Source organism: Ipomoea nil, unplaced genomic scaffold (genome assembly GCF_001879475.1).
Source record: "Ipomoea nil cultivar Tokyo-kokei standard unplaced genomic scaffold, Asagao_1.1 scaffold3195, whole genome shotgun sequence".
NCBI classification, from domain to species: Eukaryota; Viridiplantae; Streptophyta; class Magnoliopsida; order Solanales; family Convolvulaceae; genus Ipomoea; species Ipomoea nil.
The window spans coordinates 2,357,833-2,371,759 of NW_017619623.1; positions in this window are offsets into that span (position 1 = coordinate 2,357,833).

Sequence of the window (13,927 nt, forward strand, 5' to 3'; positions counted from 1 at the left end):
TGTTCGGCGGTTAGGCATTTCCTATGTGGCCGGGTGGCCGAGGTGAAGCCGTCTTCCTTTCCTAGTAGGTCCCCGAGGTAATCCTTGTACCGGCCTTGGGTACCGATCCATGCCTTCCAGTCATAATCTGACACACCTGTGGTGGTCAGTTTCAGGAGTTCGGCCAAGCGGCCTTCTGAGAACACTATCTCTTTGCCTTGGACCTTGGAGGTGACTTCCAACTTGTCCCCCTGTTTGATGGATATCAAGTGGTGATAGAATTCCTTCACCAACTTAGGGTACGTATCTCCTTTGATTGTGAGATAGGTATCCAAAAGCCCTTGGTAATTAAGCATATCAACCAATTCCGGAGAGAATTGGTCGGGTTCGAGGGATTTACCTCCGATCACCGTGTAGTCGGCGTTGTTCCACTCCGGGGTTCGGATCCCAACGAGCTTCTTTGGCATTGCGAGATTTTCCAAGGTGGTGTTTTTCCGGCGATGCTTTTCCGGCGAGGCTCCGATGAAACTCCGGCGGGGTTCCCGGCGACGAGGCGGCGGTGTGGCTCGGTTTCTGTGGCGTTTCGGGGTCGATGGCGAGGGAGCGGCTGGCCTGGGCGGAGCAGGAGGCCGTGTTGGCAGTGAGAGCTGGCCGGGCGAGCGACGGGCGTCGTGTGGCAGTGGGGTGCGGCCGGGGGACTTCTGGGGCGGTGACGGCAAGCGTGTGGGTGGCGTCGTCGGCTGGTCGTGGTGGCGGGCCGTCGGCGGGAGCGGGGTGGGTGATCGCCGGACGGTTGACGGCAGTGCGACGGTAGGTTGCGGAGGTGAGGGAGGTGTCGGCGGTTGTGGAGGGGAAGAGAGGGAGAGAGAGGGGAAGTGTGTGGGAGGATAAAGAAGGAGGGTTTTGATTTGGGGATTTTGTGGGTTTTAGGGATTTAGAGGGGTTTAAGAAGGGAGTGTTCCCTTGAGGTTTCAAGAAACACTCCTAGCTTAATGGTTAAGACTTTGATTTTGTAAGTGAGAGGTTTAAGGTTCCATTTCCATTGATAGCATTAGTCTTCTTTGTTGTGCAGTGGTAAGAGGTTTTACCGGTCCTCCTTGTTGAACTTTCGCCTCCATTGTGTGTGAATTTTGCGACTCGTGGGTTCATGGGGGATGTTTAGTCATTCTTTTTATGCTAATTTAATTGACTTTGTCTTTTATTTATAAAAATTTCTAAATAACTAAACTAAACAAGTGGCTTCACTACGAGCGTGGTTTACAAGGGTTCACTGGTCATCCTAAGCAGAATTCTTCTCCCTGATTTTCTTCCGATTGATTTGCGGGGTCCTCGTCTCCCGGGGCCACGTTTTCTTCGTCGAAGTTGTCATCGTTTTCGAGATCGGCCTGAGTGTGGCTCATGACGAATACTTTTCCGGGAGCACCGTAATTCCCTTGATTATTTGCGCCCCCGTGTTGGCTCATGATTGTAGGGCGCGAGTTCGGGGGTTGAGTGCACTGGAAGGACTTGTGTCCTTCTTCCCCGCAGTTGAAGCATCGCCAGGGGTTTCCCAGGCAGTCCTTGCCTCTATGGTACTTGTTGCATCTTCGGCAAAGGAAGGGTCTGGTGTTTGCTTCATTATATCTCGTGGGCAGCCCTTGACTGGCTGGGTTGACCGGTCTCGTGTTAGGGTCGTTTCTAGTCCTTTTTACAGGCGGCGCCCCACCTCTTGTGTTTCTTTTACGGAGCTGTTCCTGAACTCCTCGTTGTAGTAGTTGGATTCGATAGAGATTGGCGGCGCTGGTGTAGGCTTCGTTGAGGGTTTGGGGTCTGCTTACGATTAGGGCCTTTCGGGCTTCGAAATTGAGGCCTGACACAAACTTCTCTATCTTGGTCGTCTCTGTGGGGACTAATTCGGGCGCGAAACGAGCTAGCTCGAGGAACCGTTTGCGGTATTCCATGACGGTGGTTATCTCTTGTTTTAAGTGGAGGAATTCCTCGTACATGGTTGCCCTTACGTGTGCGGGATAGAATCGTTCTCGCAGCCGTGTCTTTAGGCTTTCCCAGTTGAATCTCGGTTATTGTCCGTAAGTGGGTTCTTTGTGGATCCACCACAGGTCGGCCTCGTGTCCGAAATAGAACGAGGCTATTTCTACGTGGCGCTCCTCTGGGCATTCCACTAACCCGAGGATTTTGTCGAAGGTTCGGATCCATTCTTTGAGGATCGTGGGGTCCTCTTCCCCTGAGAAGGCGGGTGGCCGATGATTTAAGACTTGTCGAGTGATATCCGAGTTTCCGTTTGGCGGTGGTGGTGGTTGGTTGTTGTTACGGAGGGCTACGTCGCTTAGTGTTTGGGCGACCTAAGTCAGTTGCTGTAGAGTCTGAGCCAGAGGATCGTGAGTGGTAGGTTCAGGGGTCCTTGATTGCCTTCTGTTTGGTGCCTTGCCGATGGTCTACAGGGCCAATGTTTATTGTAATGATGAGTTAGTGTATTGCACCCTTACCTTGATGCGATAAGCGTAGGGGGAGTTCTTTAAATTAAGTGTAGAATAGAGTGAGGGGAAAGTTATGTAATGATAGGTAGGCTCACAATCTCACTGCGCGTCCTAAGATTCCTGAATCCTAAAATACCTAGAATTCAAGCTTAATGTCCTACAGTCTTATCTTAAGAGTCTTATCCTATGGTCAAACTTAGGCTCTGATACCAACTGTAACACCCCTAAAATTTAAAACTTTGAATGCTTATGAAATAAAGACAATACTATCATTAATCCCAAAACAGAGCGTACTTAAACATAAGTGTTTGGGGTGCTATGCCACATCTGAGCTGGAGAACTCAGATACACAAGCTAAACTATCTAATTATCCTCAAAACAATGTCATTACATCATCATGGCACGCAGCCCGAAAGGAAACTAACTATCTAAGCCTTGGGTCCTCTGGCGCGCTGCGGAGCTACTCATCTGTGCCTGAAAGCCAAATATATCTGTTCAGCGAATAATGTTGGTAACCCACTCCAACGCGTTAAAATACAATATAGGTATATATATATATATATATATATATATATATATATATATATATATATATATATATATATATATATATATATATATATATATATATATATATATATATATATATATATAGGAAAACCATTTTGAAGCCGGAAGATATATACTTTAGAAGACGCTAGCTTTAAAACCGAGAATAGACTCAGCAGGTAAGGACAAGCACATATAACAGTTATAAACAAGCATATCAAGATACTAGCACACTTCCTAAGGTCACAAGAATACTTCACATCATTCGTATCATCTTTCAATCATTATCTCAACACATAAGCACACTTTGGTGGCGCCACAGGACCAATCGCATGCCTATACATGAGGGTCAGCACATATAGCGCTAACACGGACCCGCAGCACCCTGCCTCGTACCACAGCACGAAAGGGTTGATCGCAACCAACCGATGAACCGCAGCTCATCATAACGTTTGATCGCAACCAAACGGTGGACCGCAGCCCAAAAAGTGTATTTCTGATCGCAACCAGATTATGAACCGCAGCTCACGTGTAACGTTTGATCACAACCAAACGGTGGATCGCAGCCCTATATAATATTTATATACCTGACCAATCGCAATCGGCCTGGTTAACAGCCGATGGTTCTCAACCCATCCAACTGTCCGTATAGCCAATTTGATCACAACCAAATTGGGGTATCAAGCACACATAACACATAGCAAGCACATGCAACCCACATTAACACATTGGGAAGAGGGAAAAAGTATAAATAAAACTTATGTGTGGTCAACCACTTACTAGGAATAAGCCTAAGGGGTTCATACATCTTTCACCTAGGCCAACAGGATACCAATTCAACTAGCATGCAATACACAAGACTCTTTTATCCTACGAATGGTACCCGAACATCAAACTAGACTCAGGCATGACAAACAGGGTCCGTTGGGACACCACGGGGAACGGGGAAAAATTAAACGGGGAAAACCACCATCCCACACTGGGAAAACCAGCGGGTAGCCGGCGGGTGGAGGACCACCCGCCGGCGACACCAATAGGGGCAGTGGGTAGGTGGCGGGTTCCCCTACCCCCACCTATCCCCCACTGACTCTTTTGTAATATCTTGGTCCCGGGATCTTTCGTGGAACCCAAAACCATGTGTAGACACTTTTAAACGCAAACGACGACGCCAAGTAGTCAAGTAATGGATCAAAACTAAGAAATCACATTAAACACATCCTATCCTGACTTCTAAACATAATCAATACCCGAACATGCGAAATCCCACCCAAACATACCAAGAATATCACAATACGAATGTGATCCTCTTATAATCATCAAGATTTATCAAGAACAACAGACAACTATCAAGATCCTCTTATAATCATCAAGATTATCAAGATCATAACATAAGATCATCTCATCAACATCAAGATCATATCATAATCATCATAAAAGATTTATCAAGACACAAGCATAGAATTGTATATCAAAAGGAGCCAAAGAAGAAGATTATAGCAAGGAAAATAGGTTTTGTTGAGACATGGGTTACCTCTTAGCCTTAATTAGAATCCTTGGCTATTAAGGTTCTTTCTCTAAGATCTCCTCTTTCTTGATTTCTCCTATGTTTGGTGATAGGAGAATTCTTGGGAATTCTTGTGTGGTGAAAGCTATTGTGGTGTGAATTCTAGGTGCCTCCGATGTCTTTATATATATCTAAGAGTCCTAATTAGGGTTTGAATGGTATGGGTTTACTAATTCTATTCCCTATAGGAGTAAGGGTTTGGTTTAGGGATAAAGGTCCATGGTCTATGGTGGACCCTTCCTAATTAATTAAGGGAATTTATTTCTCTTTTAAGGGTAAGTAATTAAATAATTAGTTTGGGTTAGATGCCGTAATACAGGGTGTTACAACGGTACTCAAAACATCGTACGAGACTCATAAACATCAAACGGGGTACAACGAGACATAGGGAAACGTCAAACGGGGAAAACATCATGCCACACCCCCAATTCCCAGCGGGTGGGCAGCCATGATTCCAGCGGGTGCCCGGCGGGCACACCACTGCCCGCTGGCTGCCAGCTAGAACTGGGCAAACTGGGCAGCGGGTAGGTAGTGGGGACTCGTCCCCCCACCTATCCCCCACTGGTACAAAGGTAGATTTCCTGGTTCGGGATTCGTTCGCGGAACCCAAAACCATGTCCAAACACATTCTGACACGTAACAATAATATCACGGATTTAATTAACGAAGATTAAACCAAGAATCACTCGAATTACGTTCTAACACGATCCCTAAACATGTCAAGACTCGACATCAATCACATAACGGTTCAGGAGCGTCCGGAAGCTCACGAACATCAAGAAGTCTATATGCAAAGCCCTAAAGACAAGTCCTAGGCTAGACTCAACACCCGAGCATGCATAAACCCACCCAAGAATACCAAGAACGTCACAACACGAGATTCACAATATAAACCCTAGGGACAAGCTCTAGACATAAATAAATACAAGATCACACATTTAATCAATCACAACATCAAGATTATCAAGATTATCAAATAAACACAACATAAACCCTAGGCAAAGCTCTATCAAGACTCAATCATAGAATCACAAATCAAGATATAGTAAGGAATATAGGTTATGTAAGACATGGGTTACCTCTTAGCCCTAATCAATATCCTTGGCTACTAAGGTTCTTCTCTAAGATTTTCCTCCAAGCGATCTTCCTAGGTTCGGTGGTGGGAAATTCCTTTGCTAGGTTTCCTCGGGGGTTTTCTCGCGTGGTAGAGTTAATTGTGGTAGGGTTCCTAAATGCTTTCTAATCCCCTATATATAGATTCGGGAGTCCTAACTAGAGTCTGAATAGTAAAGGCCCACTTTCCCCATTCATAATCAGATTAAAGACTTGGGCAAGGATAAGGGTCCGTAGTCCTTTGTAGAAGACCACACTAACTAATTAAATGAGAATTCTAGTCCAATTAAAGCCTTTTTTTAATTATACATTAACGGAATTAAATTCCATAATTGGTCCGGATTCGGAGGCCGTAACACGGGGTGTTAATGTTCTGCTACTCGGCGGAACTAGGTGGCGGACCCAGAGGGGATCCGCCACCTAGCACTGTGGCTCAGCGGAGCCAGGTGACGGAGCTCCACTAGTTCCGTCACCTAGCTCCATTGGGTGTTCTGGAAGGGCAGGGCCCTTGTGGCTTAGCCCACTTTCGTTGTTTCGAACCGGGAATCATGGGCCCTTGTAGCTCGGAGACTCGGGCTCGTAACGATACGTTACTATGAAATGTGTTTATGTGATTTGTGAATAAAATTGTGACACCCCTTAATCCAAATTCAATTAAGGTATTAATTGAGGAATTAATCCTAATCCAATTGATAATTTAATTGCTTAAATTCCTGTAAATTCAATAGTCGGGGACTAGTAATTAACTAGTCAACCCAAAGTCAAGTGTTGTACCTAAAGCTTTGTGAGTAGTTCCTTTGTTCCCTTACACCTCTTCATTTTAGTAAGGGTAAATTGGAAATTTCCTTTCATGATTGTATTCCAAGTTAACCTAGGAGACATCTCTCATTTCTACCCTAACACTTTCAAAGCAAAAAGCTCTACCTTCTCTCTAAAAACCTAGCTAGCTTTCTCTCCAAGCTAAGTTTAGACTTTCCAAGATCTTCAAAGTTCATCTCCAAGATTCCACCTTTCCTACCTTTGAGCATCTAGGAGGGTAAGATCTATGTTTCTTTTGAGTTTTTAGTGTTTTCTAAGGTGTCTTTTCTTAAAGATAGAATCTTTATGATCTTTTGGTGTGTTCTTGAACTGGGTGAGGAAGGTGAACCTTGTTAGGAGCTTTGAGAAGTGTTAGGTGAAGGTTTTTGTCTACAAGAGGTAACCCATGCTCTACAAAATCTATTTTGTTTACCTATATGATGATTTATTGGATTCTACATGTGATTTTGCTATGAAATGTGAGCGTCGATGCATTGTCTTGTGAAATGCATATCTAGAGCTTGTTATTAGGGTTCTTGTATGCCATTGCTTGGCTATTCCTTTGATTCAAGTCATTTTGTTGTATTTGGTGAGATTTGGCATGTTTTGGACTTGAATTTGAGCTTGGTGTTGAAAATCCCCGAAGGGATAATTTATGGTACAGAGGTGTACCCGCGGGCGAAACGGCGGGTAGGCGTCCACCCGCCGAGCCACCCGCGGGGGAACGTTGGTTGTGGGAAGTGGTTCCCGTGGGCGGAACCATGGGTGGGGGTCCACCCGTGGCCCCACCCGCGGGTACGTATGTTGGTGTTGGGCGAGGATTTGTTCCCCGTGATTCTTTTGACTCGGTATTTTATCTTTTGACTTCCCGATGTTCTTTTGTGGAATTATTTGAGTGTCTTCTTGATGTTTCGTATGTCTAGAACTATATGGTAGGAATCCATGTAGGTTTTGATGTCTTGAATCGTGCTAAGTGTTCAACATTGTGATTCGTTGAACTATGATGAGTCTTGTGTGTTCTTCGGAACTATGTTGGTTTACCGTTTGATAAGCATGCTAGTTCGGTGTTTAAATGCTAGCGTGTGTGTTGTTTGTCTTATCCTATTGTGGATGATGACTTGTGTCAATCATCGTTGTTGTCGGATTGTAATCCATTCATTGATTGAGTATGGTTTCATGTCTTCGTTGTGATCCGTTGATTGATTCCTGTGATGGTGTTGTGTGTGTGGCGGTACCTGGATTGCACGACTAATGGTATGGGACATTAGTCACCAAGGTACGACAGTGGTCCTCGTGGTGGTCATGACGTGATTATGGAGTTTGTGACCTGTGTGTCAGGTTCACGTATTTCTTGGGAGGCATGTGTTGCCAAGGTATGTGTTGCCATGTGTGTGATCGGTACCCTCGTGTACTATGAATTGGTGGTTTTGTTGGCGGTTTGTCGGCGGATGGGGACGACGGTCCTCGGAGGGAAAAGGTTGGACTTGTATGTACAGGGGTCCTGGAGGCAATGGTTGGAACTAGCTATATGGTTGGGGGTAGCCATAAGGTTGGAACAGGGCATAAGGAAGGCATATCAATTCGTGATGGGTGATGTCACGAAGGCATGTGTTGCCATTGTTGTGTATTTCTCTATTTGTGACATGTGTTGTCACAAAGGCATGTGTTGCCAATGCATGTGTTGCCAATGTGTGTGTCCTTATTCTCTTGAATTATGTATGTCGGGTGTTATTCTACTAAGTGATGGTAGAATACGCCTTGAGCCGTTCTTGAGTGTCGTTGTCACTTCTTGTTGTCTTGGGATGTGTTCCCTTATCTTTATTGTGAGTGCAAAGAGTCTTGTGTTTGACTTCTACTCTTGGATTTGAACTTATATATACTATATCCCGTTTCGCAAATGATTTTGTATATATAAACTATCTACATATGATATTTCACATGTATTGGTGGGTTACCAGCATCATTCGCTGACCGGGCGTCGTCCCATATATCTATGTGTTTCTTTCAAGTGCTGAGTAGACGAGAGCGCGGTCTAGAGACAGTTAGTATAGATCCCTTGAACCTGGTGATGGTTTGGGCCTATGTGCCTTTGTTAGACTCTAGACTTAATGTTGTTGCCTTTGTCTTTGGATTGATATATTATGTTGCAGATGTTTACGCCTGTGCGTTCACCGTTGTGTGAGCGTGGCATAACACTCTACATTTTCCATTTATTCCATATTTAGTCTGCCACTGTGTATGTTTTTATGGCTAGTTATCTGCATGATTAAGGTTTAAATTAGCATGGAAATCGGGGGTGTTACAAAAATCCACTTTTCCAAACGAAGCATGATTCATGATTTTACTAAGTGTTTATTGAGTACCGTTGAGCATGAAAGTTGTGTACCATGTTGGACTTGAGTTATGAGATGAGTTGATTAAATGACTAGTGGTGTATCTAGTACATGAGTATTGAGATTGGCATGATCATATGGTTTCATTTGCATATTGTACTATTTCATAATCTTTGTGATGAGGACATGACTACATCAATATAAAAGATCATTATGTTGGTCCAAAAATATGAAGGAGAATGCCCTAGAAGTCCCATGAAACCTGATCATCATTGAAGCATAATTAAAACCTAGCTATTTTAGTGATTTAAAATGTATTATTTTAAATTTAATTTGTGACCTTTTGTTTTCCTTATTTCTATGTTACTAGTTAAGGGGGATGAATGTTCTTTAATGCCTTGTAAATAGTCTTCTATAAGGAATGGATGGCACCACAAGATTGGTATTATCTTGATAAGCCTAAAAGCACATCTCTCAACACACAAGAGAGACAACAAAATGCCTAAACATTTTCTTTTGATTCAATCTCCAAAATTCTCCCCACAAGATTATGTTTTAGCCTCCATTTTAGAAGACTATTTACAAGTCATTAAAGAACATTCATCTCTCCTAACTAGTAACATAGAAATAAGGAAAACAAAAGGTCACAAATTAAATTTAACATAATACATTTTAAATCACTAAAATAACTAGGTTTTAATTATGCTTCAATGATGATCAGGTTCCATGGGACTTCTAGGGCATTCTCCTTTATATTTTTGGACCAACATAATGATCTTTTATATTGATGTAGTCGTGTCCTCATCATTCCCTCACTCTTTGTGATGATTCGTCCTCGAATCACACTTGCCTCAGTCAAATGGAAATGAGTAAATTTCCCACCGTATTAATTGAATATCTTCAGCATAGAAAGTGAGTGAACACATGTTTCCTTGAACTTGGCACAACAACACCACAAATGCATTTAACTTTTGATGTTCCATTGTCATTTCTTCCAACATGTTCTCAATACTTGAATCGCATCCATTAACCTACAAAGAACTTAAAATAAAGGTTACGGAGTTCTCAAAATCTTCTCCCTCATTCTTTTTCTCACAATGTTCAAAAGACAATTCTTCTTCCTCATCTTCACTTTTTTTCTCAATCTTTCATTCTTTTTCACTCAAATATTCCTCATCTTTGTTTTCAAATTTGTGTTCACACATGTTTACATCCTCATTCATTTCTTTTGAGCCCTCATCATATGACAAGGAAAAAGGTATCAAATTCTCAACCTCTTTTTGCTGCAATTTCTCTTCAATTTGTTTGGCATGGTATAGTAAAGTAAACAAGCACTTGCACCGATGAGGAAGCAATCGTGCAATTTCTTTTCTAACGCCATACACAAATCTGTTCTTGGTAATTGCAGTTGGTTCAATCACCTAATCTCGGATCATCAAATCTCTTAACTTGTAGTAGAATTCTTCCACACTAAGTGATCCTTGTTGAAGTTTATTTAACTCAAAAGACTCCATGGATGATGTGAAACAATGAACAATAACTAGAAAACACAAGGGATGGCAACACAAATCTGCACTACAAGAAAAATCGTGATTTGCGACGGAAAAATTCCGTCGCAAAAACGCAAAATTCCGTTGCAAATTGCGTTTTGCGACAGAATTTTACATTTTCACAACGGAATTCATTCCGTAGTGTCAAGGCTTGTCGTATTTCATTTCGTGACGGAAATAATCCGTCACGAGCCGTGGCGACAGAAAATGGTGACGGAATTGTCCGTCGTGAAGTAAGCGACAGAAGTTTTTAATGTGTGAGTCCGTAGTAATTTTGGCAACGGAAACGTTTCTTTCTGTCGCCATCGCGTGAAAAATATTCCGTCGCGAAACTCATATTCGGTTGCATATTTTTGTCGTGAAATATAACGATGAAAATAATTATTGTCGCAATTCCGTCGCTAACCTTTTCGTTGCAAGTTTGTATTTCGTCGTAAAAAATAACAAAACAAATTGTCGTCGCAATTCCGTTGCTAATTTTTCTGTTGCAAATTTCGTATTCCATCGCACAAATTCGTCATAAAAAAACGACAAAACAAATTTCCGTAGTAATTCCCTCGCTAGATATTTTGTCGCAAAATTTGTTTTCCAGTACAAAATTTCGTCGTAAAAAAATTACGGAACTAATCATTGTCGTGAAGTAATGTATTTCAAAATACACAACAATTCATCATCTCCTTCCAAATACAACCAACAACTCATTATTACAATCACCATGTCTAAATATTGTTCACAAAATTCTTATCAATTCATTAGCTGAATAATGCTTCATACTAGAAGCTCAAATAAGGCTACTGAGAACAAATATATAAAGTTTCTCAAAAAATATATATATATATATATATATATATATATATATATATATATATATATATATATACGGCAAACAGAATGGTATGTGCAATACAGACTTTGACAAATATTTCCCTCTACTTTGGCATCATCCTTCTTACCCAATTCTTGATTATCTGTCTTATTTTAGCCTTTTTATATATCTTACCCAAGGACTTCAGTACTGCCTGCATCACCTTGCTTAAATGAGCTACAATGGAACTTGTCCGCTTCTCGTAATACTCATAACTCATTGAACATACCCTGCCACATTCAAACTTCTGAATTTAAGAATATTTGTAAATATGTTAATGATCATCACTAGCACAATGCAACTACCAATTTCTAGCAATAATCACATTAATGGCTGGCATCATGATAGGAACTAGAGTACTGAACTCAACTTTCAGTTTTGAAATCAGTGGAGAAAACTGTAATACTACTGATAAATAGAGCTCAGGTATTTCATGGGTTATGAATAAGAAATAAACTTTATTTTCAGTGTACTATGGCCAATTCTAGCCATTACATAAATCGAGTACGCATAGAATCCCAAAATAGAGTTACAAATACCTGAAGATTGAGTTTGTTGCAGGTGGCTTTAACTTGCACAACACTAGTTCGATCTTTTTTTCCATAGTGTTCTTGGGAAAGAAAGGCAGTTGTGAATATGCGAAAATAATTTGATAAAACATTTTGTAGAACAATGATGTTTTTTTTTACATATAGCATTTTCTTTTGTTCTTCGTCGCAATGCTCTAATGCTTTTACGACCAGCCAAGAGACTTGAAATCTTCAATATCTATTCCAATCGGTGTGCACAATGATATGAGTTAAATAACCATCAGCTAAGCAAGAGATTGGATCTCAAAACATGCTCTACTGTTAATATATATATTTTAGGTACCCAAAGTGAAATTTACTATACTATGGAGGAAGAATTGTATACCTTGCCAATCTTTAAGGTCACCAAAGCAATCCAAATAATCATGTAAAGGCATAACATACAATTTTATTATCAGAAATGTATATTTAGAAACATGACGGATTATATCAATTCAATCTTACTCAACACTTCTAGTTCAGTTGTGCAAAATGATAGGCATCAACATGTCATTGCAATTATGCACTATGCCTCTATGTAGAAATTTTTTTAAAATAATAATAATAATAAAACAGAAACAACTAAAGCAAACTATAAGTGAAAGCAAGATGTTGAAACCTAAACTGAAAATAAATATATAAAGGAATAACCTAAAACTCATTAAATTTGAAAAGAAAGTTGGAACTTGTTACCAATTACTATTTTATTTTAACCTTTTATATATCTTACCCAAGAAGGACTTCAATACTGCCTGCATCACCGTGCTTAGATGAGCTTCAATGGAACTTGTCAGCTTATCGTAAATTTTGCTTTCATACCTATTGAGTGATAATCACGTTAATTATCAACATGCATATAGTTTATATAAAAACATGAGATATTAAAGGCTGGAATCATTGTGGGAACTGCAATTATGAAAAATGGAACCTGCAAGATATTATCCATTGTAGTTAGTTGTTCTGTTTATCCACTCACAAAGAACTTTTCTTAGCTTCTAGCTTATCAAACTACACGTCTAATTGAAGAACAAATACAAGCATAGATTGCACTAAACTATGAAACTTGCAGCGGACTAATATCCCCACGTGTAATCTGCAATGGTTCTTAGATATGAGCATTTATACTTTATGAACATTATATATCCAGTGGGAAGCATGCTGTCATCTAATCTACTCATTCACTAACATTGTAAGAAGCATAGTTTGCATTAAGATAGCATATATAGATCATTTCTCCACTGTGAATTTTCTTGAAAGGATATTATATTACTCTGGCCATTTCATAATATCCAATCTCTATGAAAAGAAGACTCCAAATAAAGAACAACCTCCATCCCCCAAATATATGAAACCTGGCGACTCACCAGGAAGTAGAGTCTCTCTATCACGAACTGCTATATCCGATCCCGTCTAAAATCTCCAGTAGCTTTTTGGTAAGTAGTAGTCTCTATAACAATTTTGCCATGAACATTTTACCCATTTTTTCTACATCAATAATAATTATGCTAACAGAGAAATATACAATAAAATGAAACAAAAAAAACTAGTACCTCGATGCCATGGACACCATCCCCCTCCAATCTGGTGGCTGGAGCTAGGGTTTCCACATCGATGGTCCGATGATCGGCGAAGGAAGCTGACAGTGCGGCAAAGCTAGCGGTGTAGTCACCACCTCTATCCGCCGGCAGGATTGGACGGAAATAAAGAAAACTGTGCGTCGGCGGAGGCGATAGGCGGCGATGGAAGCGCTGACGGCGACGACATGGTCCAGTGGTGGGCGATGACAGAGAATGTTTTGAAAAAAAAAATTGAAAAATACTTGTGTACAATGGCGGCAAAAACTAGAGAAGAAAAAAAGAAGAAAATTTTGTAAAATATTGGAGGGAAAGAGGTTATAGATTTAATAAAAGAATATATTAAATTGGTTATAGAACCCACGTAGAAAGTTATATATTAAAAAAAAAAACAATGTGATATGGGGTCCTTCGAGTATAGTGATTTTGTCACGTTTAGTCCTAAGTTTTCAAATTGACCATCTGTGGTCCTTCGACTTTCAAATTTAACCATTTGTGGTTCAAGATAACTACCCATGGTCGTTCAACTATTAAATTTTAACTAACCAGGGTCCTTTCA